This window comes from Danio aesculapii, chromosome 9 (genome assembly GCF_903798145.1).
Source record: "Danio aesculapii chromosome 9, fDanAes4.1, whole genome shotgun sequence".
NCBI classification, from domain to species: domain Eukaryota; kingdom Metazoa; phylum Chordata; class Actinopteri; order Cypriniformes; family Danionidae; genus Danio; species Danio aesculapii.
The window spans coordinates 44,747,131-44,764,956 of record NC_079443.1 but is presented as its reverse complement, the minus strand read 5'-3'; the positions used below and the strand labels follow the sequence as shown (position 1 = coordinate 44,764,956).

The window sequence follows — 17,826 nt, the reverse complement described above, 5'->3', positions numbered from 1 at the left end:
GCCGTCCAATAGCGAACCTCAAAACACGAATATTAATTAGACTGCGCTGACGTTCTAAGTTAACTCGCCAACGATGAAACGTCGGCTGTTGAATATTAATTAGGTCAAGTCAGCGTAACTCAGGAAGCTGCCAATAGCAAAGCTTTGTGTTGTGAATATTACTCACGTCGCCGTAGCCATAGTAGGATTCGTAAAGTTCAGTCAGGACGCGGAGCATCGCTTCACAGTCCGTGTGCGCCCTGCAACCTGCAACACAGAGTGACGCCAAGTCTGTTCAACTTTACCGGGAAACGTCAGCTGCACAGGTATGAAAACCACTGGAGAATTGATATGCAAATACACGCTTAATACTGACAACCGCTCCGTCAGTCACAACTTCATTTTAGTCGCAAGATCAACAACTTGAAGCTTCAAGGCATTTTTAGATGTTTCATCTCGAGGGTGTGATTTAATGAATGTTTGATCAGAAAATATTCAATGTTTGCTCTCCAAGCGCGACTTTCTGTAATGGCTTTGGGACGTTATTTGTGACTAGAACGTACATCTGACAACTTTGTGCAAAACGTGTTCACTTTACCTGTTCACACTGCTTTCTAATTCAAAGTACATTTCTGTCATATTTCATATTTTATCTTTAGCGCTTGTGACGGTCAAAACTGCTGTTTGGTAGCGAACGAGGCTTTTTAGGATAACAGATATTTACATGACTTAAAGGGACAGTTCACACATTATTCTCATGCAGTTGGAAGCAGATGACTTTGTTCTTTGTGATGAAGAATGTCTTGTAGTGTGTATGTGGGATGGCGAAGCTTTTAAGTGAAATTACTCGTATATTTTACGTTTTAATATTCCTGAATGCACTTGCCCTTTAAGTAAGTTAGAAATGCCCGCTTTTGTGACCGGACGATTCTTATGAATCGGATCTTCACATTTAAGCATGATATCAAACAAATGAGAGATTTGTTCACCTGTTTCTTTAGTACTTCAATTCAATTTTCTTATGTAATCTGGTGTGTGTGTGTGTGTGTGTGTGTATATATATATATATGTATGTATGTATGTATGTATGTATATGTATATTTTAGGTCTAACCAGGAGTGCAATAGCAGCAAGTGCAGGATATAGATATAAATTGCAGTTATAGAAAAACTATGGTGATGTTTACAGATGGATGTACTATAAACATTGTATGTATATATATATATATATATATATATATATATATATATATATATATATATATATATATATATATATATATATATATATATATATATATATATATATAGGTATATATATATATATATATATATATATATATATATATATATATATATATATATAGGTATATATATAGGTATATATATATAGGTATATATATATATATATATATATATATATATATATATATATATATATATATATATATATATATATATATATATATATATATATATATATATATATAAACTCTGTATATGTGTGTATGTATGTGTAAATGTATGTATATTAGGGTTGCCGGTACTATGGTGGTAACTAGGACTCCAAAATACTCGCGGTGCCACTGTAGTTTGTAAACTGTAGTATCGTCATTTATCAACAATACATAATGTTGCACGTGGAAAACTCACCGAAATGCTCACCCTTTTTTGCAACAGTAGACCATTTTATTTGAATAGTCTGTGCTGTGGAGCACAATCATGTATGTGTGTGTGTATGTATATATATATATATATATATATATATATATATATATATATATATATATATATATATATATATATATATATATATATATATATATATATATATATATATATATATATGCTACATTTATATATAAATATTTTTTATTTATTAGTTATTAATATATAATATTATAATCATAATAATATCATAATATTCCATGTGAATACAATTTATTATACAACGTTGCTTAATTAAAATTATTTAATTAGTTTAATTATTTATAGTTAAAATAATTATAATTTGTTAATTAATAAATTAAATTTAAATAGATTTAATGGATGAAGTTAAAAAGTTGAATGAACCGCTAACTTATCCAGCATATGTTTCACACAGTGGATGCCCTTCCAGTTGCCACCCATCACTGGGAAACATCCATACACACCCATTCTCACACATGCACTACGAAAAATTTAGTTAATTCAATTGTCCTATACCGCATATCTTTGGACTGTGGGGAAACAGCTATAAACATAACCAAATCTTTGGCTAATTTAAATAGTAAACATTCTCATCTCATTTACAGTTGCTTGGTTAACACAACAAAATATGTGATCTTTGATTAAATGTTTAATCATTCCTCAAAGAACACGTACAGTACATTTTCTTACAGTCAGTCATCTGATTTATTTATCCGAGAGCACCAAGAAACTGAAATAAAAACAGCACTAATATGGCAGCACAATCAAAGGAACACCCAGAATCCCAAACCCTTTTCTAGTTAATATCAGTAACACAATAACAAATTATAACACGTCATTCAATCATTTTCCTTTGCCTTAGTCCCTTTATTTGTTAGGGGTCGCCACAGCGGAATGAACAGCCAACTTATCCAGCATATGTTTTACACAGCACACTCATTCACACACATACACTTCAGCCAATTTAGTTTATTCAATTCACCTAGAGCACATGTCTTTGGACTGTGGGGGAAACCTCGAGCACCCGGAGGAAACCCACACGAACACAGTGAGAACATGCTAACTCCACACAGAAATGCCAGCTGACCCAGCCAGGACTAGAACCAGCTACCATTTTGCTGTTATGCAACAGTGCTAACGACTGAGCCATCATGTCGCCCCTTATAAATATTTATGTTTTATTAAACGTACTTAATATAATCCTTTATTTCTATATGAATGTAATGAATAAAACACTATAATTTAAATACAAAAATGTGACAATGGAATGTAAGTACAGTACATGTGCATCATTAAAACATGATTTCAGGGTCTTTTTGTTTCATGTCATGTTTTGCTGGTTGTCCTTGGACTAAATAATCCTCTCTTATGTGCAATTCTGCAGTAAGCCTCATTATATATGCAACCTCAAAAGCTTTATACTGACTTTAAGCTTTAGCCCTTTGTGTCTTTTGGGCATCCTTTGTTCATCGATTCATTCATTCACTCTGAATAATCATAACAATAGTAGAAATGTCCTAATTGCAAATACACGGTGGACAGCTGAATGAAATTGCATGCTGGTCAGAAAGCATTTTGTACATAATTTCAGGCAAATGTACCTGTTTAAATGCAGACAGAGCCTTTGAAAATGTGACCTTTTACGTCAGTTTTTGTGTATGAGGTTGTTGCTCTCTCTCTCTTTCACTCTCACCCTCTCTCTCTCTCTCACTTTCTCACTCTCACTCAGATAAATTCAATTCAGTTTAAAACAGCTTTATTGCCATGACTTGTCAAGTATTGCCAAAGCATTACGGATTACATAAACAATGAATAAAATCATAAAGTGTTTATATAACACATATATGCATACAGAAAAAAAACTAAATTAGAATTCTGATAAATATCTGAATACAAATATGAAAGAAAAAAAGACTAATATGACAATTAAAAAAATAATGAAGGAGAAAAGAAAAAGTTAAGACTATAAAATACAGTACACAACTGTATATTAGAGGTGGCGCAGTAGGTAGTGCTGTCGCCTCACAGCAAGAAGGTCGCTGGTTCAAGCCTCGGCTGGGTCAGTTGGCGTTTCTGTGTGGAGTTTGCATGTTCTTCCTGCGTTCACGTGGGTTTCCTCCAGGTGCTCCGGCTTCCCCCACAGTCCAAAGACATGTGGTACAGGTGAATTGGGAAGGCTAAATTGTGAGTGTGAGTGAGTGTGCATGGATGTTTCCCAGAGATGGGTTGCGGCTGGAAGGGCATCCGCTGAGTAAAACGTGCTGGATAAGTTGGCGGTTCATTCCGCTGTGGTGACCCCGGATTAATAAAGGGACTAAGCCGAAAAGAAAATGAATAAATGAATGAACTGTACATTAGGCATGGGCCAGTGGTAAATTCTGATGGTATGATAATGTTGGACAAAAATATTAGTTTGACGGTATTGTAATCACTACTCTATTATGTTATTTTTTTAAACGCCTGGTAAAAAACTATTTTATATTAAGAAACATTTTTAAAAGTAGTTTTCCCAAGGTTTGCTGAATTGACGGCTGACCAGTAGCTTTTGGTGTGGAGGGTCATTTTCTGCTGTAGATACTATTGCCCTAAAAAATATAGAATAAAAAATAAAACGTACACATACTGTAGAAATGGCATAACAGAAAATTTAAGCAGTTGTAAAACCTTCACTTTCTAAACCGTGCTAAACCTTTAAACCGGTTATCATCCCATGCCTACTGTCTAAATTCTTGCTGATGATTTGCAATAGGGCTGTACGATATTGGAAAAATATAACATTGTAATTTTTTTTTATTCTGTGATATGTATTGCGATATGAATACAATTCCTCCTTGAATATCTATTTCGAAAAAAATATATTTCAGATGGATTAGGATGATTCTATAGGGCCGTGCATCTGCACACATTTTTTATAAACAATCTACAAGCATAGAAAATTTAAATAAAAGAAATGTACAAAATAAATGAACAGCGCTTTATTGTTTTCAGAGGAGTCTAACTGTATTCAGCTATACAGTAATTGAATAATCAAATGCAAAATAATACTGCATAGTCTGTTGTATAAACAAATCAATAAAATTTATTGTCCTTTAAGTTAAAACGGCACAATTTCTTAGGCCTGAATGCTTTTAAAGTCCTCCTACAATCACAGGACTCAAATAAACAAAAAAAAAACAATACAGACTCAACATTGTAGATCCTGCAATGTGACTATTGCTAATGATCACATTGCGATATCGATGCTGAAACTATATATTGTGCAGCCCTAAATTGCAATAGTATTTCTGACTAGTTTTTCCCACTGGCTGACTCTCTGTGCTTGTGACAAGCCAATACTCTACATACTTTGCTGCAGTTCTCTCCCAAAACTGCTTTTATTCTAGCTGAAATAAAACAAATAGGACTTTCTCCAGAATAATTTTTTTTTATCAGACATACTGTGAAAATTTCCTTGCTCTGTTAAATATAATTTGGAAAATATTTTTTAAAAGAAAAAAAAAATCAATAGCGGGTTAATAATTCCGACTTCAAATAAATATATATAATCAAAAATATAATGAAAGAGGAAAAAGAACTTTATTATTGATGGTATTGTTGTTTTTTTATTTTATTTAATAGCTGAAGGCTGATTCACTGTGCCTTGAATGAACTCTTGGAATTTCTAATTTACTTGACACTAATGATCTGAGTGATCTGTTAGGTTTGTATTCAGTGAGCATATCTGTAATGTATTGAGGTCCTAGGCCATTTAGTGGTTTATAGACAAGTAGTAAGACTTTAATATCTATTCTGAATGTGATCGGGAGCCAGTGTAAAGACATGAGGACAGGTGTGATGTGCTCGCATTTTCTGGTTCTGGTCAGAATCCTGGCCGCAGCGTTCTGGATGAGCTGCAACTGTCTGACTGTCTTTTTGGGAAGGCCAATGAGGAGTCATTACAGTAATCCACTCTGATGGTCATAAAAGCATGAACAAGTTTCTCCAAGTCTTCACTGGGAACAAAGCATCTAATTCTTGCAATGTTTTTGAGATGAGAGTACGCTGATTTACTTATTGCTTTGACATGACTACTGAAATTCATGACCTGACTCCAGAATCACATCAAATTAATGTTAAATTACAACTGTACATTCATTCAAATGGTTTGTAATAATGTTTCTGTCAGCAGTAGTAGAAATGCTCTTGCTTTAGGTTCGTCCATTGGCTGACAGAGAGTTTGTAGCAGGCTGACACATATTTGGCTGCTGTTGGTATCATTGTCTTTCTCTCTCTCTGGCTCTCTGTAATGTGAACACAGGGCAGAAGGTGTGTCTTCTCAGATATTCTCCCTGATGTGTGGTCTACCTGTGCATAATTGATAAAGCACTTATGTCCTTTCCTCATCAGGGCTAATTTGTTTATTAGTATTACGTCATGCATTGAGAAGCAAAACCCATAGTATGCTTAAAGCATCTTGGGAAATAGGTTGCTTTGAAACTTTTCTTTTTTTTCCACAAACACACATTAGTCTGCCTTTTTGTTCTAGGCTTCCATAAGATAAATGTATCCACAATGACAATAAACAACCATGTACAGTCATACAATAGAATAGTACAGTGAATATGATCTCTTTCTTTCTTTCTTTCTTTCTTTCTTTCTTTTTGCATTTCATTACTTCAGCAAGGGGTGTGTGAAATGGCAAAAAAAATCCCATGTAAGGTAAATGTAACGTAACTACAGTGTGTTTCAAAAACGAAATGAAGGAAAAGTGTACAAATTGTTAATTAACTATTAATATTTTTCATTTCATATTAAGTTATGATGGCGTGGTGACGCAGTGGGTAGCGCTGTCGCCTCACAGCAGGAAGGTCGCTGGTTTGAGCCTTGGCTGGGTCAGTTGGCATATCTGTGTGGAGATTGCATGTTCTCACCGTGTTGGTGTGGGTTTCTTCTGGGTGCTCCGGTTTCCCCCACAGTCCAAAGACATGCGATATAGGTGAATTGGGGAAACAAAATTGCCCATAGTGTATATGTGTGTGTATGGGTGTTTCCCAGTGATGGGTTGTGACTGGAAGGGCATCCGCTGTGTAAAACATGTGCTGGATAAGTTGGCGGTTCATTCCGCTGTGGCGACCCCTGATTAATAAAGGGATTAAGCCAAAAAGAAAATGAATGAATGAATACTAGTTAAGTTTATGTGCTTATTTTAATAATAAACATAAACAAGTTAGAGAATGGTAGCATGATGGCTCAGTGGTTAGCACTGACGCATCACAGCAAGAAGGTCACTGGGCCGGTCCAAAGACATGCGCTATAAGTGAATTGAACAAACGAAATTGGCTGTGGTGTATGTGTGTGTGTGTGTGTGTGTGAATGTGACAGTGTATTGGTGTTTCCCAGTACTGGGTTGCAACTGGAAGGTGAAAATAGAATTGGGATTGGGCCTAAGCTGAAGGAAAATGAATGAAGTTAGAGAGTGTTGTAGTCAGCTCATAAAGTCAAGGCAAATCAGACTGGAAATGACTGAAAGCTATTATTAGAACTAAATGTTTTGTAATAACAAGCCTGTCACCTTAATGCATATTTAAAATCTCACACATATGGTAGCTTTACGTTTTTCCATTGAACTGTGCTGTTTTTACACCAAGCACATGCAAACATGCACTTGACTGACATGTTGAACGATCATAGCATCATGTTTGACCTTTTGCAACATCTTCAGCATAATGCAGCTTAAGGGGCCGACTGAACTTGCTTTTTGTGTTGAGAGGCGCCTTTTTTGAATGATTTTTTGCGTTTTAACCGCCTGCTACACCTCGTGCTTTAACCCTTCCGTCCCCTGCACTCGCACTTTTTCCACGCAGAGTTGACTTTTTTTTAACTGCGCATCGTCAGTCTTGTCTTTTACATTCTTTAATCAAATGAACGCAGAGGCAGGGTTTCGTTGAGGTGATTGCAGTGTTTATGTTGTCAAGACGACTACAGAGACTTTTAAACATGGAGGAGAGACTTGTGATTGCTGTTTTGAGTTATCCAGTGCTGTATGAATACAAATCTTGAATTTCACAATATTAATACATTTCAAAATTCTATTAAAATCAACAGCAACACTCACGCACACACTCAAAAAAATTTATTTTACTTGTTCAAACTACTTAATTAAAATGAGCTGAAACAACACAGTTCTTGAGATTTCATTGGAACAACTTAATTTTTCAATGTTCGATCCACATAAATTTGTTAAAAGGGTTAAGTTAACTTAATCGATTTGTGTTGGGACAACATGAATGAATTGTGTGAAACCCTGCATTTTTTTTTACAGTGCATTACGCAGCTGGTTCAGTCGTTGCCTAGCGTCAAAAAAAGCGCAACAATAAAGGCAGTGAGGTGCGCCTTGCGTTTTTGAAACGTAAAAACACGTTTGGTGTGATCGGCTCCTAAGGCCGCTTTTTGAATGCTTTTCTAACGGCCACAATCGTTTTGCGCACAGCTTATGCATCCTGAGCGCCTCGTGTTTTAACCGCCTGCTGCACCTTGCGTTTTTGCTGTGCGCTCGCGCTTTTTACGCTCAAAGTTGAGTTTTTTTAACTGCGTTACGTCTGTCACGTCTGTTTCATTCTCCAATCAAATGAAAGCATAGGCGGGGTTTTCGTTGAGGTGACTGCAGTGTTTGTGTTGTCAAGACAACTACGGAGACTTTTGAAGCGCATAAAACAAAATTGTCAACAAAAATGGCAGTGTGGTGCGCCTTGCGCCTTGGAACGTAAAAGCGCGTTCGGTGTGATCGGCCCTTAATTGAAATCTAGTTAAAAGAGGTTCAACTTGCGTCTTTTAAACCTTCATATGATCATTCATAGAGCACACTCATACATGGTTAATTAAAGGTCCCATGAAGTTAAAATCAAGTTTTTTTTTTTTTTTTTTAGATGTTTCTAGTATCATTATTGTTACTTTTTAGGATATATATAAGCTTGTGTGCACTGAAACAGTGACAACATTTGCATGTAGAAGATATAAACCTGATATAAATATACAAAGCTGTCAGTTTGTCACTTCTGTCTAAATGGATCAATGCTTTATTTCACATAACCTCATACACAGCTTCTCATCAAATCGTGACCAATCAAATGCTCTCTTGTATCTAACATGCTCTGTACATTTGATGTGCTTGAGCTCAACCACTGGCAGAGTGGTAATAAAACAATTCACTACTGGCTGTTTTTTTTTTTAAAACAGTATAAAAATGCACATTTCAAATCATTTATAGGTTGTGTCACATAATCAGATAATCTTTTTTGTCATCTGTTTATTTTCAACAAGCCTAATAATGCCTTTTGCTAATAGTTTAATCAAAACAGTGAGTCCTTTTTATGAAATTTTCATGTAAAGCAATACATTCAAATGAATCGTTTAATCATAAAAATTCACCAGCCTTTAATCTCGCATATAATTTCCTCCTGAGTTTCTATTAAGTTGAATAAATCTGAATCATTGCATTATGAAACTCTGATCTTTTAGAGAAATACATAGAGCTCCCTAATTCAGCTTTGAGATTGTACTTCAGCTCAGCACTAAATTGTAACCCAGAGCTCTGAAATGTTCACAGGGCTGTTATTATACCTGCTGTCTCCATCAGAAAAAATGGTGCTGGTGATGTGCGCTTGCTTTCTCAATAAGTGTGGAGAAGCTCTCGTGGAGAGTACAATCAAAGAGCCGCCTTTCTGTTCATTGGTGTTTCTTTGCATGCTGTTTAATATCTGTGTTAATCAAACTCATAAATTCTCACATGCTTTTAGTTGTAAAATCCAGAGAGGAAGGCTAATATGAGCAGTGTTTATCCACTTTAGCTTTACATATGTGTGTACATGTGCATGTATTTATTCATTCGCTTTTCTTTGGCTTAGAGCCTGATTTATCAGCGGTCAACACAGTGGAGTGAACCGCCAACTTTTCTGGCATAAGTTTTTTTTTTCCAGCCACAACCTGTATATATTGAAGACAAAATTAGCAGCCCTCCTGTAAAAATGTCATTATTTTTCAAAAATATAAGTGCTGTTTAAAACTTAAACACTTTTAAACTCATTTTTAAGAGTTCAGACTTAATGCTTAATGGTAATAATAGCAGGTTTGGCATGCTGTCCCGGGAGAGAAGCCTGTGCTCAGAGATAATTGAGCCCAGGGCTTCCACCTGTTCAATGAGCATGTATGAGGGTACAAGATCAGGTAGTTCTTGAGAGCTCCCTGTGGTAAAGGAGTAAAGGGGGAGATAGGGTGGATGGGGGGATTCTTCAAAAAATGAAGATGAGGGAGTAACGTTAGTCGGGCTATTTATAGTGAGTTTGGAATGATCCGATTGGCCTACTAATGATTACAGATGAGAGACCAACCACTTAAAAAAATAAACTTTTGTCTTTGCCATGATGACATTACATACTATTTTACTTATTAGTTCTGTTGCCAATGAAAAATAAAATAGAAAGTAATTAATATAGATTAAGGGAATAATAATATTGAACTTATTTTTTTAATATAATCATTTTTTTTCACCTTTATTGGTTAGGACAGTAGAGAGTGTTGACAGGAAAGCATGGGGAGCAGAGAGAGGGGAAGGATCGGCATAGGACTGTGAGGCGAAATCGAACTCTGGTCACCGTGAGCACCGGAGTGCATGTGTCGACGCACTAACCACTGCACCATTGACGCCGACAATATTGAATTTCTTATTTTATTTTTTTATATTATAATTTTATTCCAGACAAACGAAGAGTTAGTGAACACACTTTTGTGGAATCAAAATCTCACCAAATGTATCGCAGTCTCTGATAGAAAAAGACAGACCTCATCAAGATGGCGCCGTGGATGGCCGCTTCGGTGTGGAGCTCTTCAGTGTTTGCACTGTTTTTGTTAGTCTGTCCTGTTTTATGTTTATCAAACACTAACCGCATCTGTTTAATGTTTAATGTTTATCTTTTTTTTTTTCATATTTATTTTGTGTTGTCACTTGTCACTTTATGTACACTGGAAGCTTCTGTAGCCAAAACTAATTCCTTGTGTGTGTGAAGCACACTTGGCAATAAAACTGATTTTGATTCTGATTCTGAAATAATAAGCATAAAAAAACAAACATTGACATCGCATGTAAAATGATAACGTACAAAAACTAAAAGCAGAATAAGAAATAATAAGGTTGCGCACTAAAAGATAACGAGCAAGAATCAAAAATGCATAAAATTGTTGCGTTTCCTTGTGAGATCAGGCTGGCATATCGCAGGTCTACTCAAGTGATACATTGCTCAAATGTAAACACAAGGTGAATAAGGACATCTTGGCAATTTCATAGATGCCTGTTTGAGAAAGGTCAGAGCAGTTTGAAGATATTCAAAGTCAGCAAGAGTATCTTGCAAAGGTCACTGATTTCCTCAAAGCTGAAGTGTGTCATTTCTTGTTGCAAATAAGTATGTTTTACTGAATGCTACATTGTTATTAGATGGTTTGATAAATATGATGTCACTTGAATGGCTAGTTGCCGTCATCCTCATTCTAGCTCCCACATCTGGATTTGACCATGACATGAGCATTTAAATGTGCAAGTCATAGGTTTACAGTACAAATGAAGCTTCTTGGGGAGAAATAGACTGTGTGTGTTATTTTGAAGTAACTACATGCAGATAAAAGTCTGCTTTAAGTAAAACTGAAATTAAGTTTGATCTTATTTAGTTTTTCTTTTTAGTTTCCAGCTCTTATTGTGTATGACTCGTGTTATTTAAGATAACACTGTGTGTTTTTATCATCTGTTTTTCAGTTACTCCACTTTTCTGACAGTGTGAATTCCTCATACACTTAACCACTCTCATTACTACTATGGTTCTTTAAATAAAGAAATGGTTTCGTTAATTCAGCAGGGAAGGACACATTCATTTATTTATCATTCATATACATTCATCAAGATCGAAAGTAAAATTTTTATATTGTCAAACAAGATTTCTGTTTGAGGTAAATGCATTTGACTTATCAAAAATAAATCCTCAAAAAGATTGCTGTTTCCAAAAACAATATTTGGCAGCACACCATTTTATCAATGCATTATATTAATGCATGTCTGAAATACATTGGATTGTTTCCAATAAAATTGATTGCAAAGGCAAAGGGCAACATGAACATGTAGTTGGTAGTGTTGCGATCATTGGAAAATGAATTGCAGCATTTGCACTGTAATAAATAATAACCTGCAATCATGAAAAAGTATTGCTGTTTCCACAAAAATATTTGACAGCACACTATTTTATCACTGATAACTATAAGCTGTGTAAATCAGTGTATTAAATTGATTTCTTAAGAATCACATTGTGCAGCATTCAAGACTAGTGTAATGATGCGGAACATTCAGATTTGCTGTTAGAATATTGAATGTCACTTTAAAACATAAACAGCAAATATTATGATTTATTAATACATTTCTGAAATGCATTGGATTGTGTCAATAAAATTGATTGCAAAGGCAATGGCAACATAAACGTGTAGTTGGCAGTGTTATGATCATTGGAAAATGAATCGCAGCGTTTGCACTGCAACAAATAATAGCCTGCAATCATGAAAAAAAAATAGCTGTTTCCACAAAAATATTTGGCAACACACCATTTATTGTTGATAACTATACGCTGTGTAAACCAGTGTATTAAATTGATTTCTGAAGGATCACATAGTGTAGCATTCTACAAGACTAGATTAATGATGCTGAACATTCAGATTTGCTGTATAAGAATATAAAAATAATTGACACTTTAAAAATTCACAAACATTATAATTTATTACTTAATATTATTACGTTTTTTATCTGTGTTGTGTCAAGCAGCCTAGTGTGAATGAATGAAGGGAGCAATGTCAGTGCAAATGGTAGCATGAACTTGCAGTAGAGCTGCACAATATGTTGTTTCAGCATTGATATCACAATATGCGAATCTGCAATGTTGAGTTGGGATTATAATTATAATTTAAACCACACTGTAATAAATTCCCAGAATTTCACAACATGTTACTGTAATTTTTTTTTACAATAAATTGCATTAGTGTCGCTTTACAGGATTTAACTGTTAAAATTTATGTATTCAGAATTTTATTGTGAAATTAAGGCTGGTATCATGATTACAGCAAGTTACTGTAAAATTGGCTATATCTTTTGCACATTAGTTAATAAAAATTCAAACACTTAATATTTTATTTAACATAGAAATTAATACACATAAACGTTTATGCTAGTACAGGATTTTTTTTTGATATCTAGAAATATTTACAGAAATATTGTTGTTATTATGGTTGCTTCCTGCTTCGCTACTGTTCGGACGTCTTTGCCTACTGCTCCGCTCTCTGCTCACTTGCTTTTATATCTTAAACCCTAATTTTAACTTGAGCCTATCAGCACAGTGCTCAAACGACACAACTTGATGATCAGCATCGATTCTACAAACTTTCTGGAATATAGCTTTACTAACAAGAGGGGAATTATCGTCTAAACAATCCTCCCGCTACCAGCTATCAGCTGCTCACATTCCTGAGACGGGAAAACACGGCTGTGAAAATGCCTCTGGATCGGATTAATTCAGATTCTCACTGCTGTACAAACTGCCACAAACTTCTACAAAAGATTGCAGTTCTTGAAACAAAGTTACTTGCGATCCAACCAGAACTGCAGCGTCATTGTGGACGCTCACAGCAAATAGCCGGTGAGTCCCATAAATCTATTCCTACCACTATTCCGAGCACTGAAAAACAGATTAAAGCTGTTGAAAATGAGCATTGGCATAAACAAGGTGCGAGACCAAAGGGTACTCACGGGGTCAGATCATACGCTGCCGCATTAGCGTCCTCTACCCCAAATACAGCTCGGACTCAAATACAGCTTCAGAACAGATATGAAGTATTGAGTGATATGGGTGAAGAATCCCCAAATGCAGTCAGACAGAGATCGCATGACTCAGCAGCTAACTCTGCATGGAACAGAGGCTCAAGGCCGACTAGACAGCGGCATTCTGCTCCGATCGCACCTGAGATAAGAACACTAGTTGTAGGAGATTCAATAATCAGGAATTTTAGGAGCAAATCTACAATGACATACTGCTTCCCTCATGCAACAGTTTCTGATGTAAACAAAGAACTTAAGGAAATTCTGAAGAAGCACAAGACTGCAAAACGGATTATCATCCATGTGGGGAAGAATGATATTCGGAAGGAACAGTCAGAACTGCTCAAGAGAGATTTCTGTGAGCTCTTGGAAACAGTTGAAAGAGTGAAAATTCAGCCGTTCATCAGTGGACCACTTCCTGCAAGAGGGACAAACATGTTTTCACGGCTGCTTGGTCTAAATGTATGGCTGCAGAAAGCATGTAACAGGAAAGGACTGAATTTTATTGACAACTTCAATCTCTTCTGGAACCAAAGACAACTGTTGACATCAGACGGCCTTCACCCAAACAAACTTGGTGCAAAGGTACTAAAGGACAATATCTTCTTCTCCCTCCATCATCCATCAGCTGTATGTGCCACTGACCTCAATCCAAATGGCACATACACACCCAGCAAATGTCCAGATGACCACAGGACCTCAAATCAGCTCCCGAGTGGACTTGGGGCTGACGCATCACCCAAGGACAGTGATAACGCCACGCAGCCAAAACACCCACTGTTGATAGAGACACTATCGCTGGCCCTCTGCTCAACACAGACAGACTGTGACGCATCAGAACAGCATCATGTCTCGTCACTAAAAAATGATCCTCAGGAAAACACCCAGGAAAACATATTTCAGCACCCAGAATCTCCAGAGCCACAGCCTCTGTCACCAGACACGTTCCCATTATCACCTTGCTCGCCTCTCTTGGGTTTCTCAAAAAAGATGGAGGAACTGGTGCATGCTGGAACTAAACTTTCACACTCCATCGCCGCAAGCCCCCAGTTACCAACCAAAAAGCGGCCTGCTCCACAACCACCTCTGAGCCCACGTGGAAGAGCCCTCCGACATTTGCCCCACCGCCAGGGCCCAAACAACAACGCACCATCCTCAGCTGGTGAACAAAACTGCTCTCCATGATGTGTCTCGGGTGCCTGCTTAGATAACAGTGTCTTTATCAGATGTTTACAGAACAAGCAGGAACCCAGTGTGCCTGTAGCTTTCTCTACACATATATGTGTTGTATTACGTGACAGAAAACCGAAGACTTGTTCAGGCCGTATAGCAAATCACTCAAATCTTGTGTCTATTAAATATAAATCTGAGACTACTGTAGCAGAAACAGCTAAAACTGTTAAGTTAGCACTTTTAAACATCCGATCACTCAACAATAAGTCACTTTTAGTCAATGATTTTATCAGCTCAAATTGCCTTGATTTTATGCTTTTAAATGAAACTTGGCTAGATGACAGCTGTAGCGCAGCAGTTCTGAATGAAACAGCTCCTTTAAACTTTGACTTTTTGAGTGTTTGCAGAGCCAATAGGAGAGGTGGAGGCATTGCTGCCCTGTTTAAAGATGTCTATGAGTGTAAACAAGTGTCATTTGGTGACTTTTTGTCTTTTGAATATCTGAGTATAGCACTAAAAGGTGCTCCACGTATCTTACTGATCATTATCTACAGACCTCCAAAATATTCTCCAGCTTTTATTGATGATTTTACAGAGCTGTTATCAATAGTAACCTCTGAATTTGACTATTTTACCATTGCTGGGGATTTTAATATTCACATTGATAATCCAGAAATCAATGCTGTAAAAGAACTGATGACTGTTTTGAACACTTTTGATCTGACTCAGCATGTTCAAGGACCCACACACAATCGTGGACACACTCTTGATCTACTTATAACTAAGGGTTTACACATTTCATCAACTGTTGTTAAGGATGTTGCACTATCTGATCATTTCTGTATTTTCTTTGATATATTGATCACTCCAGCTATTAAAGACAGATCTGTCTCTGTCAGAAAGAGATGCATAAATGAGAACACTAATGAGCAGTTTATGAAGGCCATATCGCTAGCACCAAGTATATCTGCAGACTCTGTTGATTCTCTTCTTGATTTGTTTAACTCTAAAGTTAAGAATGTCATAGATGACATTGCTCCTGTTAAAGCCAAGAAGATAACTAGCAGCCAAAGGGGTTCCTGGACTAGGTCCCCAAGAATTCAATTGACGAAAAGACAGTGCAGAAAAGCTGAGCGTATGTGGAGAAAGACGAAACTAGTAATCCATTATAATATCTATAAAGACAGTCTTCGTGCTTTTAATATGGAACTAAAAACTGCTAGGCAGACTTTCTTTTCAAGCCTTATAAACAGCAACGTAAACAATGCTCGTAAACTCTTTGCAACGATAGAGAAACTCACAACCCCCCCCAGTCGGATTCCCAGTGAGCTACTCTCTGAAAGCAAATGTAATGAGTTTGCTCATTTCTTTACTGACAAGATCAATAATATCAGAAAGGCAATCAGCTCATCCAATCAGCCAAATTGTGTCGACGTCAGACTAGCTCAACCACAACTTAAGAAATCAGACATTATGTCCGATTTCATGGCAATTAATGGCAAAAACTTAGAAGAGATCGTGCAAATTATGAAAACATCAACCTGCAGTCTCGACACGCTCCCCACATCATTCTTTAAAACGGTATTTACCTGCTTAGAAATGGATCTTCTAAAAGTGGTAAATGCTTCACTTCTCTCTGGGATTTTTCCTAACTCACTTAAAACTGCAGTTGTTAAACCCCTCTTGAAGAAGAGCAACCTAGATAACACCATATTGAGCAATTACAGGCCCATCTCAAATCTCCCTTTCATTGGCAAAATCATTGAAAAAGTTGTTTTTAACCAGGTTAACAAGTTCTTAAACTTCAAGGGGTGTTTGGACAATTTTCAATCTGGTTTCAGACCACATCACAGTACAGAGAGCGCCCTTATAAAGATAATCAATGACATCCGCCTAAATACAGATTCAGGCAAACTAACAGTGCTGGTACTGCTTGATCTCAGTGCTGCATTTGACACTGTCGATCACAGCATACTTCTGGATAGGCTGGAAAACTGGGTTGGGCTGTCTGGGACGGTCCTCAAATGGTTCAGATCTTACCTTGAAGGGAGAGGATACTATGTCAGTATAGGTGACCATAGGTCAGGGTGGACACCCATGACATGTGGAGTCCCACAAGGCTCGATTCTGGCACCACTCCTGTTCAACCTTTATATGCTCCCTCTGAGCCAAATAATGAGAAAGAACCAAATCTCCTACCACAGCTATGCTGATGACACTCAGATCTACCTAGCCTTACTGCCTAATGACTACAGCCCCATTGACACCCTCTGCCAATGTATTGATGAAATTAACAATTGGATGTGCCAAAACTTTCTTCAGTTAAACAAAGAGAAAACTGAAGTCATTGCGTTTGGGAACAGAGATGAGGTTCTCAAGGTGAATGCGTACCTTGGCTCTAAGGGTCAAACAACAAAAAATAAGGTCAAGAATCTTGGTGTGACTCTGGAGTCAGATCTGAGTTTCAATAGTCATGTCAAAGCAGTTAGTAAATCAGCATACTATCATCTCAAAAACATTGCAAGAATTAGATGCTTTGTTTCCAGTGAAGACTTAGAGAAACTTGTTCATGCTTTTATCAGCAGCAGGGTGGATTACTGTAATGGCCTCCTCACTGGCCTTCCCAAAAAGACAGTCAGACAGTTGCAGCTCATCCAGAACGCTGCGGCCAGAATTCTGACCAGAACCAGGAAATCAGAGCACATCACACCTGTCCTCAGGTCTTTACACTGGCTCCCAGTCACATTTAGAATAGATTTTAAAGTATTATTACTGGTCTATAAATCACTAAATGGCCTAGGACCTCAATACATTACAGATATGCTCACTGAATACAAACCTAACAGATCACTCAGATCTTTAGGATCAAATAGATTAGAAATCCCAAGAGTTCAGTCAAAGCAGGGTGAATCGGCTTTCAGCTACTACGCCCCTCGCTGCTGGAATCAGCTTCCAGAAATGATCAGATGTGCTCCAACATTAGGCACATTCAAATCAAGACTGAAAACACATCTGTTTAGCTGTGCCTTTACTGAATGAGCACTGTGCTACGTCCGACAGATCGAACTACTATGTTTTTCTCTTCTTTTTAACTCTTTTATAACACAT

General features: G+C 36.8%; 1 protein-coding gene across 1 annotated transcript in view; it reads left to right on the top strand.

Annotated features, from left to right (window-relative positions):
- The first annotated feature begins 236 nt into the window (after positions 1-236).
- Positions 237-17,826, top strand: part of znf385b (zinc finger protein 385B) — a 316,695-nt gene continuing 299,105 nt past the window's right edge. The window contains exon 1 of the mRNA XM_056465829.1: positions 237-305. The gene's annotated coding sequence lies outside the window, so the exon portion shown is untranslated. The remainder of the gene's footprint in view (positions 306-17,826) is intronic.